Source organism: Equus asinus, chromosome 7, assembly GCF_041296235.1.
Source record: "Equus asinus isolate D_3611 breed Donkey chromosome 7, EquAss-T2T_v2, whole genome shotgun sequence".
NCBI lineage: Eukaryota > Metazoa > Chordata > Mammalia > Perissodactyla > Equidae > Equus > Equus asinus.
Genome location: NC_091796.1, coordinates 34,165,909 through 34,186,421, shown reverse-complemented (window position 1 = coordinate 34,186,421; position 20,513 = coordinate 34,165,909). Strand labels below are relative to the sequence as shown.

The following is a 20,513-nucleotide window of genomic DNA, read 5'->3' as shown; positions in this document are numbered from 1 at the left end:
CTCTTTACCAGCAAAGAAACTTAGAAAAATGGGTTGTTAATGTTGATGCTGTTGTTTTTACTGTTTTTGCTTTTTCTTTACACTGAGCTCATTCACAGTAAAGAAAAAGAAGAGAGTGGAAATTAAGCAGTCAACTCTGCCACACCATAGATTGCTTGATTCTTTAGGAGGTAATCTTTCAGTTTCCCTCTTCTTCAAAACACAGGCAAGAATGAAGAGGTATACCCTGCCCCTACCTTTGATGCCTACACTGAGGCTGCCATGCAAGAAAGGCCCACCCTGTGAGGTTCAAGACAAAAGCGCCTCAACCTGAAGCCAGATCTTTAAGGCATCATGTTCCTCAGCATTTTATATCTCACCTCTTATCTCTCTATCCTTCCTCCCATTCCTTGCACAAAATAAGACACAGGGTTCAAGCTACTTTTCTTCTTCTGATGACCACAAAAGTTTAGATCCCTATTAATTAAAGTACTTTTCTGCCTCTCTTTCTCCAGGCTTAAATTCTATTCTTTCTAGTTACTACAGCCAGATCAGTTTTCTAAAATATCATTTTAAGTGGCCTTCCTTTCAAAAAGCCCTCATTAACTTTCTAAGTCCTTTTAAAAATAGACAAGCAATAAGCTTTATTCTGGCATATAAGGTGCTCCACAATCTAGTCTGTCTGGTCTTGCCAATGTGATCCTCTACAAGTGGTTACTTCATCCCCACTCTGTGTCTCTCCTCATGCAGTTCCCCTTCCTTTCCTTGCCAAACCCTCTGGAGGCTAGTTCAAGTTCCCCTTGCTAAAGAAAGAATGATGTTAGGGAGCCTCCCTCAGGCATGTTTTCCATGATGAAGCGAGGCCTGCTGTCCCTGGACAGTTGTCTATAGCACCTATTGACACATCCTGGTTTCCAGCCATCTTTCTCAGGTTTGCATTCATTGTTCGTATTGTTTACATCTTACACAATATTTATGTCCACTCTCTGAAGAAGCTCTAGTCAGCTTTTTGAACACATAGTAGGCTCTCAAACGTATCTGTTGGTTGAAACTAATTTGGTTTTTTTCCTCCTATATATTTCTTTCATCATCAAAAGTTCCTCTTCTCATTATGCCTGCCTCTCAATTTCTAACCAAAATTGTATCTGGGTCCAAACTCCCAATCTGATGTTCTACAGAGCCAGAATGCATCTCCCACAGAGGTCAAGGCATTCCACAATTGGCTGACTATTAGCACAAGGCCTGGGATGGAACTGAATTATCAGCTCCTTTTTAACTGGATGATTTCCACTGGGTTTTATTTTCTGTTTGCTTGTTAATAGAAACACCCATAGGCAGTGGCCCAAGATCAAAAGTATAGGCCTAATAGAATCTAAAAGTTCATGTTTAATTTTAAAATCAGACTCCCTTTAGATTCCCAGCATTGCCAAAATTCATCTGAAAAGCAGAAAATGTCATTTTCCTTCCACCTTCAAAAGGAGCTGAACAAAATTTAAATACATCTGGTTATAACAAACAAGCTAGAAAGTGCACCACAATTGGGACAAGCTTGTGCCCAGATCCAATTTTATGAGTGAGTTAGAAAGCCCTTGAAAATGGGGCTTGTGGTGCAATCCCTGCTGGGGCATTAACAGGAGACTCTGGCAAGAAAGAATGAACTAATAAGTATGAGTGACATTTTCCCAAAGCAGGTTAAATACCCCAATAGAAACCCAGAAGAAATTACACTTAAAGGTTCTCCTAGGCAGCTTGAGTTGATTTGACACCTCTTCTTTGCACGTGAATTCCCTGCGTGACAAATCACCTGATACAATTTGTGGGATGAATTAAATACTTTTATGAGTGTTAATGCCAAAGCTTTTAGAGCTAAATCAATGTGACAATAATAGTAGAGTCATGTTTATTTTCTTGTTTCTTTGAATTTTCCTGTTTAAAATGTAAGTTAAGATTATCTGAAGGGAAGTTCCTCATTGGCCATTCCCATCCTTATGACTACAACTTGGTAATAGCTAATGAGACAACGATCTCTGCCATTTTCAGGTGAGTGCTTGAGCAAGGCTCATGTACACTGTTGGGGTGGATTCTTGGCCCTGGGGCAATGAGAAGGGTTGAGTTTACCTTTTTGCTGTTTCAGAACATTCACTTTTGCTTGATCCCTATTTCAGAGTACACTAGACAGGCTGAGAGGATAAGTAAGGTTTTTCACAGAAAGGATATTCACTTATTTGGTCACAAGTAATTTCTACCATATTCATATTGGTCAGGAAAACTTGTTAAAGGTAGACTGTGAACTTGAAACTCTACTCATCTAAGGTTGAGATTTGGCATAAGACAGCGGTTAAGAGATGAATTTGGGAGCCAGTTTGTCTGTGTTAAATTCTAAGCTCTACTATTTGCTAGCTACACAACCTTGGGCAAGTTATTTAAACTCTTTGTATCTCAGTTTCCTTAGCTATAAAATGGACTTAGAACAATACCTGGATCATATTATTTTTCCTTCCTATTTCCCAATAAAAACATTCTACGGCAGATCAGTGAGGTCTACTCTCAGACCTCCTGAGAGTCCACATTTGGAATATCCTTATTTTAGACTATAAGCCTCCCTTTATGCTGTTTTTCTTATTAGGAATGTCTTCCTCTTGCCTCCCCCATCTCTTATTTAAAGTTGTTATGTTTTAGGATTAAGTCTGTTAATTGACGTTTTCCCTTGCACTTTCCACTACATCTTGGCTTCTTTTTCGCGTGTCTCCTTACTATCTGTGATCTCTTGAACTTTCAGCCACATATCATATATTATGCTCATGCACTGTGGTAAATATTTATCCAATAATATTGTTAGAGCAAGGTATATGATTTTTTATTTTATGCTACACTTTCGTCAGTACCTAGTAATATTTGTCTGAGCTTTAACCAAATCTTATGAACAGGTTTTCCATGGTCATTCAAACGTACTCAGGATGCAGTAATGTTGCCTGAGACCAAAGATACTATTTGGCAAAAACATCAGAAGGCTTATCTTTATGTGGTAATGAATATAAGAAATGGTCTGAAGGCAAGTGTCTAAGGGATTATTTATTCAAATTTTGTTCTATCTCAAAGAAAAAGCTAATGTATCTACTGTGGACTATTCTGTGTGGGTTCTACAGTATTTGAGCTTTTCTATCCCCACCACCAACAATTTGGCAGGCATAGTTGGCAGAATGGTTCCCTTAGCTTCATTTCCATGACTAGCTGGAGGTTATTGACATGAATCAATCTCATCAGTCCACTTATGAGGCCTATCCATATTTCAGTTCTTCACCCTTTGTTGGATGGAATTCCCTCAGGTGGTCTTGCACTGATCCATTTCTTCCACGACAATCCCATACTTGGAAGCTTTGCTCTACCCTGTGCTCTTTGACTGGACATTTTGTATTTTGATGCTTATTCATTGCACTTGATCAATGTTCATTGGTTTCTTACTGAGGATGATTCTTTTGCCCTTGATAATTACTCCATTTTCCTGAAACTCTTTCAGTCCTTCAACTCAGTCCCCTTTGTTGTGTGGCCATCTCCACATGGCTAAGAGTTCTGTCCCTCTCCTTTGGCTAACATTATTTAGCACAGTTCCATGAATACCTTGAACACTCATTATGTCCTTGGTGAGAAAATAAATGGAAGAAATTATCAGTTGCTGGGCATTCCATTAACAGAAACCATTTATTACATGGCACTTTGCACTCCTCCAGAAAATTATATTTAAAGTTCTTAGTGATATTTTGCCATTGAAATAGCAATATGTGATTTGGAATCTATAAAGAGAAGCAATTATTTTCAGAATAATTTTTATTATAGTCACTGTATACTAATTCTCAGTAAATTATTCCATGTATGTATTGTATGACAAACAACTTAATCTATATTTGTAGCTTACCTTAGATATTTTGAATCTCAAAAGTCTTTATATTACATCAAAAACACATTTATAAAATAAGGTAAGTATAGATCATGAGGAGGAAAAGTTAAATTATGGAATTCATTGAAATTGCAAAAGATACCATCCTCAAATTTTACACTGTATATTCCTTTATCATAGGCCTATATTAATATGCCCTTAATGTTTCCACATAGCGTCCAATTCAAGAGAACAAATCTTAAAAGGAAATAACAAGCATGGTTAAATTAATGAATACCATGATGCACATAGCTTATTAGTGGCTCCATTAGCGTGTTTACGTGACCTTGGTTGAATCATGTTTCCTCTGTACCTTTCAGTGTCCTAATTATCTTCTTTCTTCACATTGCCTCACATTCCCTCTTCATTTCTGTTTCCTCCTCTTCTCTCCTTTCATTTTTTAAATGAAAGATGCGTCCATAGCATTTATGTAAAGAGGAGAGCTTTGAAGTTCAACACAACAGTTATTTCATATAAACAAAAATGTAAGCAACTATAAGGACATGAGTAGCAAATAGAGTGATAAGAAAACATAAGTAAATTGGCCTAAATAGTATGATTTTGGGAATGATAACAAAGAGAAAATTTTATTCTGACTATAGAAAGAGTTCATTCCTTTGTGAGAATTTAAAATAGGCGAAGCAAAGGGAAGAATGTCTGCATGTATTCAAGTCGAGAAACAATGGGAGGTAAGATTTTGGAGTAAAGTTCCCTATTTAGAAGTTAATTGGCAGTGAGTCATCCTGCACAGTCACAATGAGCCTTTGTACTTACCAAGTGGCTTTTGTACAAAGATCTCACAAGGCAAAGAGATGCAAAGAATGCCCATTCTTATTTTAGATGGACGACAACTAAATCAGAAAGAAGAGGACAGAATAGAGGTAGGTTTTGAATACTTCATTATTGTCTCTCAGTAACTTTTTTCTACATTAAAAAGATAAAGTGTATTTTACATAAAATTAAATGAACAGATTTGAAGTGCACAATTCAATGAGTTTTGAAAAATGATCGCATCCGTATCATCCTGACCCCAATCAAGAGACAGATTTTTTCAAGCCTAGAATGTTCTCTTGACTGGAAAGTCAATTTATTCTCCTCTTCCCAAGAGGCAACCACTACTCAGATTCCTCCTTCAATCACAGATTAGTGTAGTCTATTCTACAATTTTATATAAATAAAGTCATATACTATGTACATTCATGTTTCTGGCTTTTTCATTTATCATAATATTTTTTAATAATCTTTTTTTTTTACAACAGTGTCAGGTTTAAAGAAACATTGTTTAAGACAATATAAAGAATTCCCATATACCTCAAACTCACTTTCCTCTGTTATTAACTTTTCATATTACTATGGTGGATTTGTTATAATTAGAGAACCAACATTGATACGTTGTTATTAAGTAAAGTCCATTCTTTATTCAGATTTCCTTAGTTTTTACCTAATGTCCTTTTGCTGTTCTAGGATCCTATCCATTAAATTTAGTCATCATGTCTTCTTAGGCTTCTTGGTTATGACAGTTTCTCAGGACTTTCCTGTTTTTGATGACTTTGACATTTTTGAGGATTAGTGGTAAGATATTTTGTAGAATGTTTCTCAACTGGAGTTTGTCTGATATTTTTCTCATAATTAGACTAGAGGTATGAGTTTTGAGGAGGAATGCCACAGAGGTAAAGTACCATTTTCAGGATATCCTATCCGGGGAACTATCAGTTGACTTATCATTGTTGATAGCCTGTCTCAAGTGATGTTTGCTAGGTTTCTCTGCCATAAATTTACCCTTTCTCCCTCTTCAGCATAACAATTTGAAGTTCCTTCATTTTGTTGCATGTACCAGTAGTTTGTTCCTTTGTATTACAGAGTAATATTCCATTATGTGATTATACTGTAATTTAGTTAGTCATTCTATAGTCAATGAATATTTGTGTTTTCCAGTTGGGAGTGGTTATAAACAAGGATGCTATGAACATTCTTGTACACATTTTTTTGTACATGTATTTTTATTTCTCTTAGGTAAATGACTAAAAGTGAAATGGTTGGATCATAAACTTAATGTGTATCTAACTTCATAGGAAAACACCTGACCAATTCACAAAATGGTTGTACCATTTTACACTCTCATGAGCCAAATATGTAAATTTCAATCAGTTCATGTCTTCACTAACTCTTAGTATTGTGAGTCATTTAAATTTTAGCCATTGTAGTGGATACATTATGGTATCTAGTTGTGGTTTAATTTTTATTTCTTTTATGGCTAATGTCATTGAGAATATTTTTATGTACTTTTTGGATGTTTATAGTTCTTCCATTTTAACTGCTTAATTACCATGACACTGCTTTTTCTCCTCTGCATTGGATTTCGTTGACATTCATGTCACATCACTTGATTGCCTAAGAATAGATCAATTTTTGTACTCTTCATTTTATTCCATTGATTTATTTGAGTATCAAGCCAATACCACACTGTCTTGATTACCATTACTTTCCAATAAGTCCTTGAATCAGGTAACAGAAATTTATCATATTTGTTTTTTTTTAAGATTGTTTTCATTCCTGTCATTTCTTCACACTTCCATCTATGTTTTAGGATCTACTTGCTAATTTCTACAAAAAGTGTGCTGAGACTTTGATTGGAATTTCATTGAATCTATTGATGAATTTGGTTAGAATCAGTATTATAGAAAAATTGAGTTTTCAAAACAGTAACAGGATATACCTATACCTTTGCTTAAGTATTATTTAATTTCATTTCTTTCAAGAATGATTTATAGTTTTTATTATAAAGGTTGTACACATATTTTGTTTACATAAGTCCTAAGTTTTTCAAGTTTTCATAGATTTTTTAAAAATTATTTTCCTTTTTTTGCTGCTAATATGTAGAAATACAATTGGTTTTTGTATATTCCTATTTCTTCCTGAAACATTGTTAGATTGGTAGAATATGTATGATTTTTAAACTAAACAATCATCATCTCTGTTGATAGCTTTACTTCTTATAAACCCCTCTCTCTTATTTTACTGATTAGGACCTCTATTGTCATGCTAAATAGAGGTATGAAAGGGATATCTTTGCCTTTTTCCAAATATTAGGGGAAATGTATACATGTTTTCACCATTAAGTATTATGCTAGGTGTAAGTTATTTGCAAATGTTCTTGATCAGATTCTTGAATTTTCTTCTATTCCTAGCTGGATGAGAATTTTCATCATGAATGTGTTAAATTTTGCCAAATAATTTTCTACCTATATTGAGATGATCAAATAAATTTTCTAATTTATTTTGTTAATGTATTTGATTACATTGATTGATTTTCAAGTATTAAATCAACTTTTAATTCTTTTGAGAAATTTTACCTGATCATGAGTTACTCTCTTCATATGTTATTTCATTCTATTTTCTAATATTTAAGAAAATATAAGCTTATATGCCATTTTTGGTATGTATTTTTCTTGTAGTGGTTTTGTCTGATTATGGTTTCAAGGTTGTGCTGGTCTCAAAAAAAAATTAGCATGAAAAATTTCCTCTTCCTCTTTTTTTCTGAAAGTCTGGGTGTAAAATCATAAAAAAAAATTTCCGTGAAGAAAAACCAGGACCACAATGGCTTGTCTGTTGAAATTTAGCATGTATCTAAAAAGGAAATAGTATGATTTTTACACTCAGACTTTCAGAAAAAAAGAGGAAGAAGAAATTTTTCCTACTAATTTGGAGATACAAGTTTTATTCTAAGCACTCTTTTAACTGCATCACACAAACTTTGGTATTTTATCTTCATTCATTTTAATATTATTATTATTTCAAAATGTTTTTTAATTTCTTTTTTAACTTAGACTTTTCAAAATTTTCAAACATTAGGGATTCTCTAAGCACTTTTTTAGTCATTTCTAATATATTTGTATTTGGGTCAGAACACAATTTGTATATTTTAAAGTTTTGATAATTGTTCTTTTGGCCAAGAACATGGTATATCTTGAAGAAAAATCCATATATGATGTGTCTTAAACAATCCAGGCAATAAGTCAAACTTTCATGAAATCTGAATTCTATTAAGAGCCATATAAACAAGTCAGCCATCTCATATTATTGTCATGTGCTATCCTTATTGTATTTTAAGAAGATTATCTTACTTTGAGTCAAGAACTTTAGTGCAAGTAGTTTATTTAGGAGATGATCCAGAGAGTAGGAGTCAGGGATCAGGGGCTATTAATCAAGGAAAGTGGGAAAGCCAATCTAAGTGTGTACCTTTGAGATGATTACTGTGGACCACAGAGGTTGGGACCACCTGTAAAACATATAGAATGTTGCCCAAACTTTCGCTTCCTGAAGGCTGGAGGTGAAAACTTTTGCATACTTACTGGTTGAGGACTACCCTGGGAGAAATATCCTTGCACTTCCCAGCTGTACTAGTGCACAGAACAAGCAGGTTCCCATTTCACAGGGCAAACCTTGAGGCAGAGAGCTCCCTTGGGTCTAAATATTTATAGCAGGATGTGAATTTAAGCTGACACAGCTACAACTGAATTCAGAGGGGCAGTAGCATATCTAATTCCAGGTCACCATAAAATTTTGATTCAACAGCTTGGGAAAAATCAATTGTTAAAAATACATAAAGACAAATGATTAAGAAAACCAGTATTAGATTATCCTCAACCAATAAAATTAGAAAGGTTATACAAGAACCTGCGACTAGAATAAGAAAGAAAACCATGGGGGGAGAGATCTTGCTAGTAAGTAGAAGACATTGCATCTCCAGCTGTGAGGAAATTCACCCTGCACCAGGACTAGTTGAACTCAGTAAATTCAAACTTTGGAAAACGCAATAGGAAGCTTAGGAGGTGAGAGTCTGGAATGGGATCAGCGTGAACAGTTAAAAAAAAAAAAGATAAGCAAGAAAAAGCAAAACATGCAATGGTGAGGAAACTGAAGAATTCAGGTGCAAACAGTCAAGACCTTCATCATAGGAGTTTTGACATCTCAAAGAGAAAAGGAAATAGTTAGGAAATGTAATGAAAAGACACTAGGAGAGAGAAAGGAGACTAAAAACAAGAGAGAACTAAGGTAGCCCATTCCAGAGCAAAGCTAAATAGAAGTGTGTTTTTACGTATGTTGTTATTCAAATTAGGGATTGTTGCCAAATGTATGCCAGAGTATACTATATAGGTTTCAATGAATCACTGATTTCCTCATATAGATTTGAGATGTGAGAAAGCATTTAGATATATCACAACATTTTTCATTGTGTATTGAGCACAAAAGTATTCTATAAGTCTCTCACATACTTAATAAGATCTTTATGAATGCTAGGATATTTAGAATATACAATATGTTGACCATATGTCATTAACAATCAATGGCATATATACATATACACATAATATATACAGCTATGTACTTTGTGTTATACTGAATTTAAATGCTGTTTAGTTTAGACACCAAAAAGCTAAAATAGTTTAAATTCTCTTTGGAACTAGACATTTCCTAAAATACATACAAATAATTTAATTATTAAATTTTAAAAGATAATGTTCACCATTACACCCAGCTACTAAGTAATGTTTTATATTGATGATGAAACAAGTAAATTGTAAATAGATGTGGTTTTACTTTTTGTGTATGACTGGAATATGTAAATTAAACATTCTACAATGGAAGTGGTCCTAAATTCTTGTTAAATCGCCGTTAATATTGATTCTGTGAACCAGTTCTCTGACTACAGTTGGATATTAACTGAAGATTGAATATGAATCCTTGCACTGACACCATGAACACACACACTCCATTTGCATATGGTTTGAAGCATAGCCACTTGTCCATACACATTACAACTTTATGTAGTCTGATTATATTCTCAGGTAAATATTTTAACCAGAAAACATTCATATAATAAAGTATACCCCTTTGACTCTAAACATAAAAACAACTTTAATAGAGGAAAAAAAGTGGTATCCTTGGGTAATCTAGCTATTTCTTTGTCCTGATTTCCAGTGAGTGCCAACACTCAGAAAAATGAACAATTCTCAATTTAACCCTTATGGAGGGTAAAACCATTGTTACATTTCACTGCCCTCTACAGGATGGAAATATAAGTGGTTTGAGAGGAACTTCCCTTCTACATAATTTAAAAATGAACCCTTAAGCAGGGATCCAGAATTTAAAACAATAGTGGCACAGCAAAGGAGGGTGGGGGATGTAAATTGAGTTTTCTGTAAAATTAACGAATTTGTGAAGACATACCGTACCCAGCAAGATTTTCCCAAACTGAAAGTAAATAGCAATAAAAATGCCACAGTATGATAAGGTGGCAATAACATATGAGAGATTTTATGAATCGTTCAAAAGAGAAGAAAAAGAGAGAGAGAAAATAGGAGAAAGGGAGGGAAAATGTCATTGAAATAAGTGGCTGTTATTGTTTGATCTCAATCTTCTCTCTTTCTGTTTGTTTAATTTGATTGCTAAAATGAAAAGTGTCTGCAAAATGATGGATTAATTAGAAGAATATGCAATTGTTTTTTTTCTTTAAAAAAAAACTTTTATTCTTCTAAGATCCCAACCAAAGCCGTCACTCCCCACAGTAGTGCGTTTTGAAAGTCATTTACATAATAGCTAACAAAAATGTACTAAGCAAACACCGGGCTTTCTAAACACAGGAGATAATTATGTTGGAAGAATGATGTTCCATTGCCATCTCCATTTTCAAGATACATTTATTCTCCCCGTACACAGCATAGAACAACCAAACACATATTAACATATATTGCGTAGGTGTGCGCCATTAGAGTGACAAGGTACTGCGAGTTGGGGCTGATGGGGGCTAAGGCGATCAAAAACGAGGAGGGAAGGAAATACTGCATTCTATTCCTGGCATATATATACCACCTGAATGGTATTTTTCATTATCTCCTGCACTGGGAACATTCTATTATTCCACTGGGAAGTCATAGCAGAAGAGATATAATTATCAGCAGAGTAATGGGGATGCTCTTGCTAATGGCCAGCTATTCAAATATCTCAATATAATCGTCTTGCCCAATCTCTCCCCATTGCATACTCTTCTGGAGAAACTCATCATTTTTTCCACTTACTCCAGCATAATGAATTCATTTTGCATTTTCTTTGTGCGAAATTAAGAGGAATCGCAATATAATGTGTTGACATTTGAAATTCTGCACAGAAAAGTTTAGGCTGGCAATTTAGTTTAATCGCAAGCTAGCAGGGAGAAGCTGCTTATTAAATTAGTTCCCTGTGTACAGAATGTGCATTTTCTTTGTAAACCTTTGCCTTTGAACCTGAATTTGAATTTTTTTCCTTCTTTATAAATTCCAGTTTCCTCAAAAGAAAAAATAATGTGTCCCAAACTGAAGCACTGTGTTCTTTGAGCTTTTTATTTTAAAGTCAAAATTCTTGCACCAAAGATGAGCATTGAGTGTGAGGCCCTTTGGAAACCGAAAAAATAAAATAAATGCGAAGTTGCCTTTAAGAAAAGTCATCAAAGTGTTTTCTTTCTCTGCGACATTAAACCACTCATTTTGGCCACTCTCAGGAAAGATTCTTTCTCCTTATTAGATTGAAGCTATTCTTCTATGTATTTGCTCAAATCTAAGTTTGGGCAACCATTTTCATATTTTCTGCCTCTTATTTTTCTGTTTAGAATTTCAACTCATTTTCTCTAATAAGACTTGTAAACTGCTAATAAAACAGCCTTTCCACTTTCTCTCGGGAATGCCAGCTATCTGGACAGGTGATAACATGAACAAGTTATAAAAAACTGCTATCGGGAATCATTGAATTGGAAGATAGTTTAGCTTTCCTCTCATCCCATCCTAGAAGCTCAGCTAAGTTCTAATATTTATGGGATGGCAGGCAAGGCTAAGTGTGAAACCCATGTCATCAGTTGACAGGGATCAAGAAGATGAAGAAAAGGGTGCCTCATTTTGATTACCTTCCTATCAGGTCTCACAGTCTTGCTCTGATTTGCTTCCTCTAAAGTATTTTTATATCCAAACAAATACTGTGTTAACATAGCACTCTAAAACTTTTTGAAGAAGACACATCTGGGAAAATAAATTTAAAGGGAGTACTCATTTAATTTTCTCCAGTCCTTTCTAAACAGGACACAGATTAGAACTGCTGCATCTCTCTGTGAGCTCATTGGAGGCTTCCGGGACGATGGATAAGAGAGAGACACCATGGCCTCCACTGCAGCAAGGGCAATAAAAGTCAACCTGAGAAACTAACATGCAACCAACAGAATTACTCTGAAGTCTGTGAGAGCCAAAGTTCCACCACACTCTGGATCTGCCACCATCCAATTCACCCCTACTCTTCATCTTATGGGAGATACGTGGGGATTCCCTCCACATCTTGAACAACCCTTGCTAAGGTTATACCCAGCTAATCCATGTTCCTCTTTAAAATTAGTCTCTCACTTCAATTATAATTCTCTTCCAATCTTTTTACATTTATTTTGTTTTGAATGTCATTCTTCTTTTCTTCTCACTCTGCCTATTATCATCAATAATAAAATCCACTGCTATTATTTCAACTGTCAAATAGCTCTACGGCTATAACTATTGTAATATGAGACTTGTCACTTTGTTTGGAAGATGATCTTTTGGTCTAAAATGTGAAGTTTGCTTTAAGAAAGATGGATATATCTTTTATAGTGAAAACCTTACATAAAAAGATAGTGTCTCAATTTATGTTTGGATATCTTCCATAAGCTAAAGGGAACTGAAAAGGAAGTGAAAGAAAGGCAGCCCACCACAACTCCCAGGGTGTGACAGTGAAATTGCTCTATATGTGTGTTATTAAACTGATTGCAATGCATTGGGGTTTTCAGATTCCAATCCACAACCTATTTTTCACTACTAACAGAGAAGCTAAAGGGAGTAGGGAATATGTGAGTGGCTGCAAATATATATGTTTAAAGCATGCTAATCAGAAAAGAAGCTCTGGTTAATAGGCTGAAAGATGGTCTGTCATTATAGCAAGAACGCTTGATCACAAGTCAGCAGCCTGAGTTCTGTTCTTAAATCTAGTCTTTGCTAACTAGCTATGTGACCTTTGGACTATGAATCATAAAGCCTCCAATTCACCCATAAAGTGATTTTGTGCAATACCGCTTCCAATTTGAAGCAACTCTAATTATATTATTTGGACTTAAAATATGATTCTGAAAACCAGGCCATTAATAGATGCTATACATAAATTATTATCCATAATAGTTTCATTGTAAATGATGCATTTTAAAGAAGTTTCTGATATCAGGCAAAGAGGAGGTGATATGACTACTTCAGATGAGGTTCAGTGAAGAAATATGGCAAATAGGTTCAAGCAATCCATCATTAGAGATTCAGTGAATGTCTGCTGCCTTAAACATTATAAAAGATAAAAAACATTTCAAAATATTTGAATTGGTCTCTTTCTGTAGCAGCTTCCTCTTTAGGGGGAGGGTGAATTATAATCCTTTACAAAAATACGAAGCAATGGACTGGCAAAGAGTGTACTTCTATGAAGAACTGCCAGAGGCTTTCAGATAATGACATAAATAAAACAGTGTTTGGGAACAATTGCGGTCTAATAAAAGTTTTAGAATGATTGGTGCGACTAAAATGAATATAAAACAGGGGAATGCTCAATTCAGGCAGGGAGGAGAGACAGGGCACTCTGTTCTAGACTTCTCTAAGAGGTTATAGGCAGGTTCTCTACTGCTGTGTTCAGTGACAATGGATAATGCGAAGAACAAACTCTAGACACAACTGGGAACTTCAAATGGTTCCAACATATTTTGGAAGACGTGATGACAATAAATACCAAAAGGCTCTAAATTAATAGTTCACCAAAACAGAGGATCTATTAAGATACGCAAACCAGTAGATTTTTCTTTTCCTAAAGACTTTACTATGGAGTTACTCTTTGGTATGATATAGAATGTACTTCCTTTTATTTACAGATATGGGAACCTGACCAGGGCAATTACAGAGAAATATAGAGATTGCAGTCCCTTATAACTTCCCAGTTGCACTATAATAATTTCATTATGTATTCAATTTTACCAACTTTTCCTCCTAGTATGAAAACATGGGTTGATGCTATTTTAAATAGGTGAAGCTGGAAAAAGATAACAAACTGTTTTATCCAAATCTTTAAATTTTTAACAAAAAAATAAATAGGTGAATAAACTGTGTGTGGAGAGACAAAGCAGGAGGAAGTTTCCACAGAATTTTCTGTGTTCCTTTAGGATTTTCAGAAAATGATTTACAGCAGTTGTCTTCAAACGATTTTGCTCATGTACTACTAAAAGACTTCTGATAAACGATTTACTCTCTCACAAACTTTTAAGTTGACGTTAAAAGTTTTCATCATAAGCTTATACTTATGGCACAGGTACAAAATAAATGCATCGTAAATGTTGATGTTTAAATATAAATAGTTTAGTCATTCTACTAATGTATCCCCTGGAATCTAAATACTATGGTTTGAAAGCTGCCATTCCTATGAAGGTGTTAGATGATGTGAATTTCCTTTGCAATAGTAACCTTTTCAGTTTCTTTTTTCCCTTGAACTTATATTTTCATTCTACAGCCCCCATAGAATTTTATCCCTTAATATACTTTTATGCTTGAAAGTACTTTATTGATTATCCTATCATCTTTCTCTGCAACAAAATTATGCATGTAAAATGTAATTTAATATTTTATTTCTCTGACTATGAAACTCTAAGTATTAAAAATTTCTTCTCAATTGAGTTATTACTATAATTATTGCTAATACACAATTGATCAAAATAATATAAATAGATCACAAATTTTGATAAATAATATTAAACATAAACTGCAAAAGTTCATTGGAAATGCATCTCTTAATGAGATAGATGGATCTGGGTTTTTTTTTCCCCATTAGCTCATGAATTCATGGAAGAATATTACTCATTGCTACCATCAATTTCCCTTATTACTATCATTATGAATAGTGTGAGTACCATTTAACCTAATGGGCAACCTAAGCATACATATATAAACACATGTATATATATACTTACATGTATAGAACAATCAATTGCAAAACAATAAGTCCAATTATAACCATCCTTTTGTTAGAAAAATATTAACTTTATTTTTAAACCTAAATAAAAGTATTCATACATATCTCAACCTCACAATATCTCACTCTGAATTTTCATTGAGATAGAGAAATTAATGGATGATAGGTAGGTAGAAAGATAGATAAGCAGATAAATAGATAACTAGATGGATAGAAAAGAAAATCACAAAGTCTTGATATCATTTTTGATTTGGATGATATAAGGCACCATTGCATTCAATTCTTCTTCACTTTAATTCTCTTTGCTTTGCTCTCATAGGACCCTCCTTTAGCAACAATGTGCTCTTTTAGAGTAGTTGCGAGATGGAAGAGTCAAGGTCATTAAATGAAAATTGTCATTACACCCCCATCCTACAATATGTCAGAATTTAGAACATCTCAACTTAAGCAGAAATATCACCATTTCCAATCTCACACTCTGTTCTTAACAGAAATATGTACAAGGTAAGGATAACAAGAAAAGTCTATTCTTGTCCTTTAGGGATGACAATATTTTGAATTATCGCTAGAAGTTTTTAAATCCTGTGTGATGAGCCATGGAAAGGTATTGGTTTCTGATGGGAGAAAAACAGTTGGCAAACAAGAGAATTGGCCTCAGATACTTTCTTGGGAAGATTAATTTTAGACTAAAGAACACATATATAAAGTTGAAGATCTAGAAACTTTTTCCCTGAAATTATTGGTGCCCAATTATCTCTAGGAAAGACCTTATGTATTCCCACAAAAATATTCTCCAGTATGAAATCTGCTCCAGTAAAGAAGACTCCAACCCCCCCTCCAAAGAATAGGTTCTACTTTGATAAGTCTTTTTGCCTCATCTCAGCATCAGTGCATCTCTCATTACCAACCCCAACAAGGTGCCTTGTACTCTAAATCTATTGTATAATTTAATCCTTCCAATTCTTCCAGATCTTTGAATTGGGATTATCATTTACAATTTATAGCTACGTAAAATTGGGGCTCAAAGAGGTTAAGTTGTTCATTATTTCATTAAAACGAAAAAGCAAGTGTGGAATGCAACCAAATGTGCCTAACGCCAACAATATGCACCCCAAGTCCGCTACCATTTTAAACATTGAAGAAGGCTATGCTTTTTAATTTTTGAGGAATCTACAGCTCTAACACACTAAGACCCTAAGATAGCAGCTTGGACAGAGCTCTTAAAGACACTGAAATTTCAGCCTGAAAATAAAGCCAATATTTGACCCTATTTGAAAATGTTAGCTCATCTTTTTGAAGCTTCTTACTCACCTTGGCCATCAAATTTTGAGTAGAATTGACATTTTTCACTTTAGGAAGTCAAAAAAAAAAATCACAATGTCCCCAGATTTCTTCCACCTGGTTCTTTCCACTTATGATAGTCCAGAAAATATTTTTCAAGTGGAATTTTAAGATTTATCAACATATAATTCCCATGGCTGATGATTTCTTAGAATAGTAAAGATCTTGCTGCTGGAAAATCCTCCCAGTTGTGTACAGGTGTGTGTGAGTATAAGTGTGTTGATGAAATTTGGGAAGTGAGGTAGGGAAGAAAACATTTGCCTTTTTTTTTTGTCCTCTCATCTAAAAAATATATTTTGCCTTGAGAGATTCTCATAATGGAGCAGTCACTTCTGTGCTCTGCTCTTTTTAGAAAGAATGACACACTAATTTTCACTTCAAAGCCTGACAGTTTGTAAACTTGTCTTACACCATTAATTTTGGGAGCCATCTCCCAATGTTTTTCAGGGAGAAATTAACAGTCAACTGTATTCGGTTTATGAAAATAGAAAAAACACTCCCAAAAAATACAAAAGAAAAAGAAAGAATAATGGCCCTGTAAGTGGTTAAAAATCAAAATTTTCAATTCTAGTGCATTACATGTCAATAAAAAGTAAAACGACAACAGTGCCCAACCTAGTGAAAAACAGGAAAATATACCATAGAGTTAAAAAAAACCTTTGTGTTTTCTTAGACAGACACTATCAACATCCAGTTGGCACACAGAAGGTGAAATTGTTCCAAACACGCACATACACACATACACACACGCACACACACAGTGGATGCCTACTGTTTTGTTCCAGAATTGAAAGCAGCCTGAACTTTCAAAGGCTATTTTTAACAAATTCTATTTAAAGTTTTGGCAGAGTTATAAACTTAATATATGTCATTTTCTAAGGGTGATTAGGCTCACATGTGAGGTGATGGACTATAATTAGGTTTTGGGTGGTGAACATGATGTAATCTACACAGAATTTGAAATATATTATGATGTACATCCGAAAGCTATATAATGTTATAATCCAATGTTACTGCAATTATAAAAAAAAATTTTAAAAAACCCACACTTAAAGAGATGATGAATAAAAAACAAATCTTATATAAAAACCTCTTTGCTGCTGTTTTCTGACATTCTTTACAATTTCTTCTTTATGCTATCCTAAGTGTGTTGCTCCGCAGCTGAAACCAGTACTGGGCTTCCAACACAGGTCAAGCAGGAAATTACTTGGGTATTCAAGACATGCCTACCCCCAACTTCTGTTCTTTTCTCCCACAGCCTTCTCTAAATCTTGGAGACAGAAGGGCCCTCTCCTTCCTCCTCACACCCTAACTGGCTCCTTCTATGTGTCATGACTTGACACTTGTTTTATATGGAATATGCTGTGTAAAACCCAAAGGAGTCCTATGAAGTAGGTACTAGGAAGAAATAGGCTAGAGACGTAAAGTAGATTATACGTGATCATATCATTTAGACATTTTGGAGGCATGATGTAACTCCATAAGTTTCAGACCACAAAGGTTGTGCCCCATCCATTGTATGATACGGCTTCTCAAATTGATGATTAGGGAACCATAAGATCATTGAATTAGGGATTTGAATGTGTTAATTCTATTTTCAGCTCTGTTGCTACCTCTGGTCTTGGTGAAATTAATATTGTGAGCCTCAAGATACTTACTTAAAAATCATGCCCAGTGATGTTTAAGTCCTCTTTTGTTTCTTGCTATTGCTGTCTTTACTACAACTCATGGAGCAGTAACCATTTACTTACATTGGCTAAAAGAGAGGCAATATGCACATTAATTTGTGAACAATATGTTTTTTTTATCCCTGGTAACATTACTTTGAGGAATTATTGGTTTTAGAGATGATGAATCTGACACTATGTTACTTACATAAGTGGCATAACTCTGAGAATTAGAACTGGAATTCAAACTGAGGCTTGTCTGACAAGAATAACCAGACTCCTACTCATAGCTTCCCTCTGCCCTGTTCTAAGATTCCTCCAGAAATGGGAGTTCTGAAAATGAAAAAGGGATGAATATTCTGGAAGACCCATGGTGGAGTAGAAATTGAATGGTGCCCCAGTGATAAGTTGTCTCATTAGTAATGGTGAAGAGCATGGGGAAACCGGTTGGAGTAACGGGTTTTTCTCAGGAACAAGCCTAACACATGTGAGAGTAAATTTAAGGAGTGTAGTGAATGGAGAAGAAAAGCATAAACCTACCTAATTTAAAAATGCCTAATATAAAATCCTGCCACTACTTTTTGCTTCTCTTCCCTTATTCAGTGAACTTGCAACAAAGAATGTCACAGTATCCTTCCCCACACTGAAGATTATATGTACATTAGAAATTATAGCAAAAGTCTGTGCAATATTTATAGAACCAAGAGGTAACACTGAAATTCAGAGAGGAAAAAAAATACAACTAAAGAGCATGCTGCACAGGAATCAAATCTTGTGAATCACGGAGTCTAGTCTTGCTCAGAGAATGCTATCTTCATGATCTGCAAGGTTTCAACAGAAAGAGAAAACTAAAAATAGAAAGTGTGGGTTAAATGAGTGGGATATATAGCTTTTTTAAAAAAAATAAGAAAGAAAACTACTTACAGCTTAAAGGTTTAGAAAACTCTCTGCTTCAAGATCTGAAAGAATAAATTACATCGAGCTGTTTTAGTGTTTAGTTCTTTATTTTGGGGGAGCGCAGTGTGAATTGATTTGGAGTGACCTGTATTTAAAAGTCTTGGCATTCTGGAAATGGAACAGTGCTATTGCACTTTCCTCCTCCTCTTCCACCTCCTCCTCCTCATCACAGTACAAAGAAGTAACTTTTATACAATCTGACTTATCAACTCCTGTCTTCTTATTTTCTCAATACAACAGGACAGCCATCCATCTTGCTCTTGCTCCATATGACCTTCCTGCCATCCCTGGATTTCCTGTTTTTCTGGCTTTTTCTTCTTTACTCAGAACTTAAATTTATAGGGGCAGGGCTGGGGATGTGGAGGCAAAGGTTGAGAGAGAAGCCATTAAATCCTGCGGAGCTGTCAGTTGTTCACCGTGAATTTTTAGTTCATGCCTATAACATAATCCGTAAGAACACAACTACCGTGACTCTGAAGTAGACATTGCAGTATTTGTTTATGCACACACACCCCCCCCCCAAAAAACTACCAGTGACAGAAGAAGACATTTTGTTCAATTCAAATTGAAGCAATATTCCATTGGATTGTGAAAAGCCAGCTGCTGAATTCTAAGAACAGTGAATAGTAAATAGGTTTGCCAGAAGAAGGAGAAGAAAAAGGAGGGAGGAGGAAGTTACATGCACACTTAGATACCCACTCAAAATTTCAGGCAGAGGGCCACACAGAGGAATTTAATGGAGCCAGCTCGTATCATTATCTGGTACCGTGTATTAAGCACTGATTCATGAAGTTGCAGTAGCAACATTCTAAAAATCTTTCCTTGAACAGGGTACCACATCATCATCCCATTTGATTAACGACTTTGCCACATATTTCAGGAAGAAAAATAGAATTTTTGTAAATTACACTCATATTCTCATGAACACATCTATTCTCACAGCATGTGTATCCTTTCTCCTTTGGTTTTTACTTTGTTGCATTTGAAAAAGTGCCAATCCTGCAAAGACTATGCCCCTTTTATGTCCTACATTGTAACCTCATACATATTTGTGCTCCTTTGCAAGATAAAATCTTTTCAGATGAAAAGCCAGGGCTATTTCCTAACTTGACTTCATGTCTTTATTCTTGCTCCCCTCCAATCCATCCCCTGCAACCAGCAGAGAGAGTAGATGATTGAAAACATAACCCCACTCTGAATATCTTTTAACTATGCTCAAAATTAAATACAAACTGGTGAACATGACTTACATGACTCCTCATGTCACGATACCATCCAGCATCTGCAATTTTTTCTTATACCACTTCCTGCCTTGCCCACTCTGCTCTAGCTCTTCCTGGAAATCAGTCATTCCTTAGCTTCTTCTCAAAATCGTCAAGCTTTTTTCTGCCTCTGGGTTTTTTTCCCTTGCTGCTCTCTAGGATCTGCCATAGATCTTTGCATAACTGGCTTCTCTACATCCAAGCTTCGCTTGAATGTCATCTATTCAGAGAGATCTGTCTCTGCTGATCACCGAGTCTAAAATAGTTCCCACTAGTTCAACGTTATTTCTTTATTTTATGTCACAGAGCTATGTTTCTCCTTTATAGTATTTC

The 20,513-nt window shown here is 35.0% G+C and overlaps 2 long non-coding RNA genes across 2 annotated transcripts in view; one reads left to right on the top strand and one right to left on the bottom strand.

Moving 5' to 3' along the window:
* The window catches only part of LOC139045769 (uncharacterized), an 87,938-nt gene extending 67,578 nt beyond the window's left edge, over window positions 1-20,360 (bottom strand). The window contains exon 1 of the long non-coding RNA XR_011504858.1: window positions 20,169-20,360. This is a non-coding gene — a long non-coding RNA (uncharacterized lncRNA). The remainder of the gene's footprint in view (window positions 1-20,168) is intronic.
* LOC139045768 (uncharacterized) overlaps window positions 4,677-20,513 on the top strand; it is a 38,104-nt gene continuing 22,267 nt past the window's right edge. Inside the window, exon 1 of the long non-coding RNA XR_011504857.1 lies at window positions 4,677-4,794. This is a non-coding gene — a long non-coding RNA (uncharacterized lncRNA). The remainder of the gene's footprint in view (window positions 4,795-20,513) is intronic.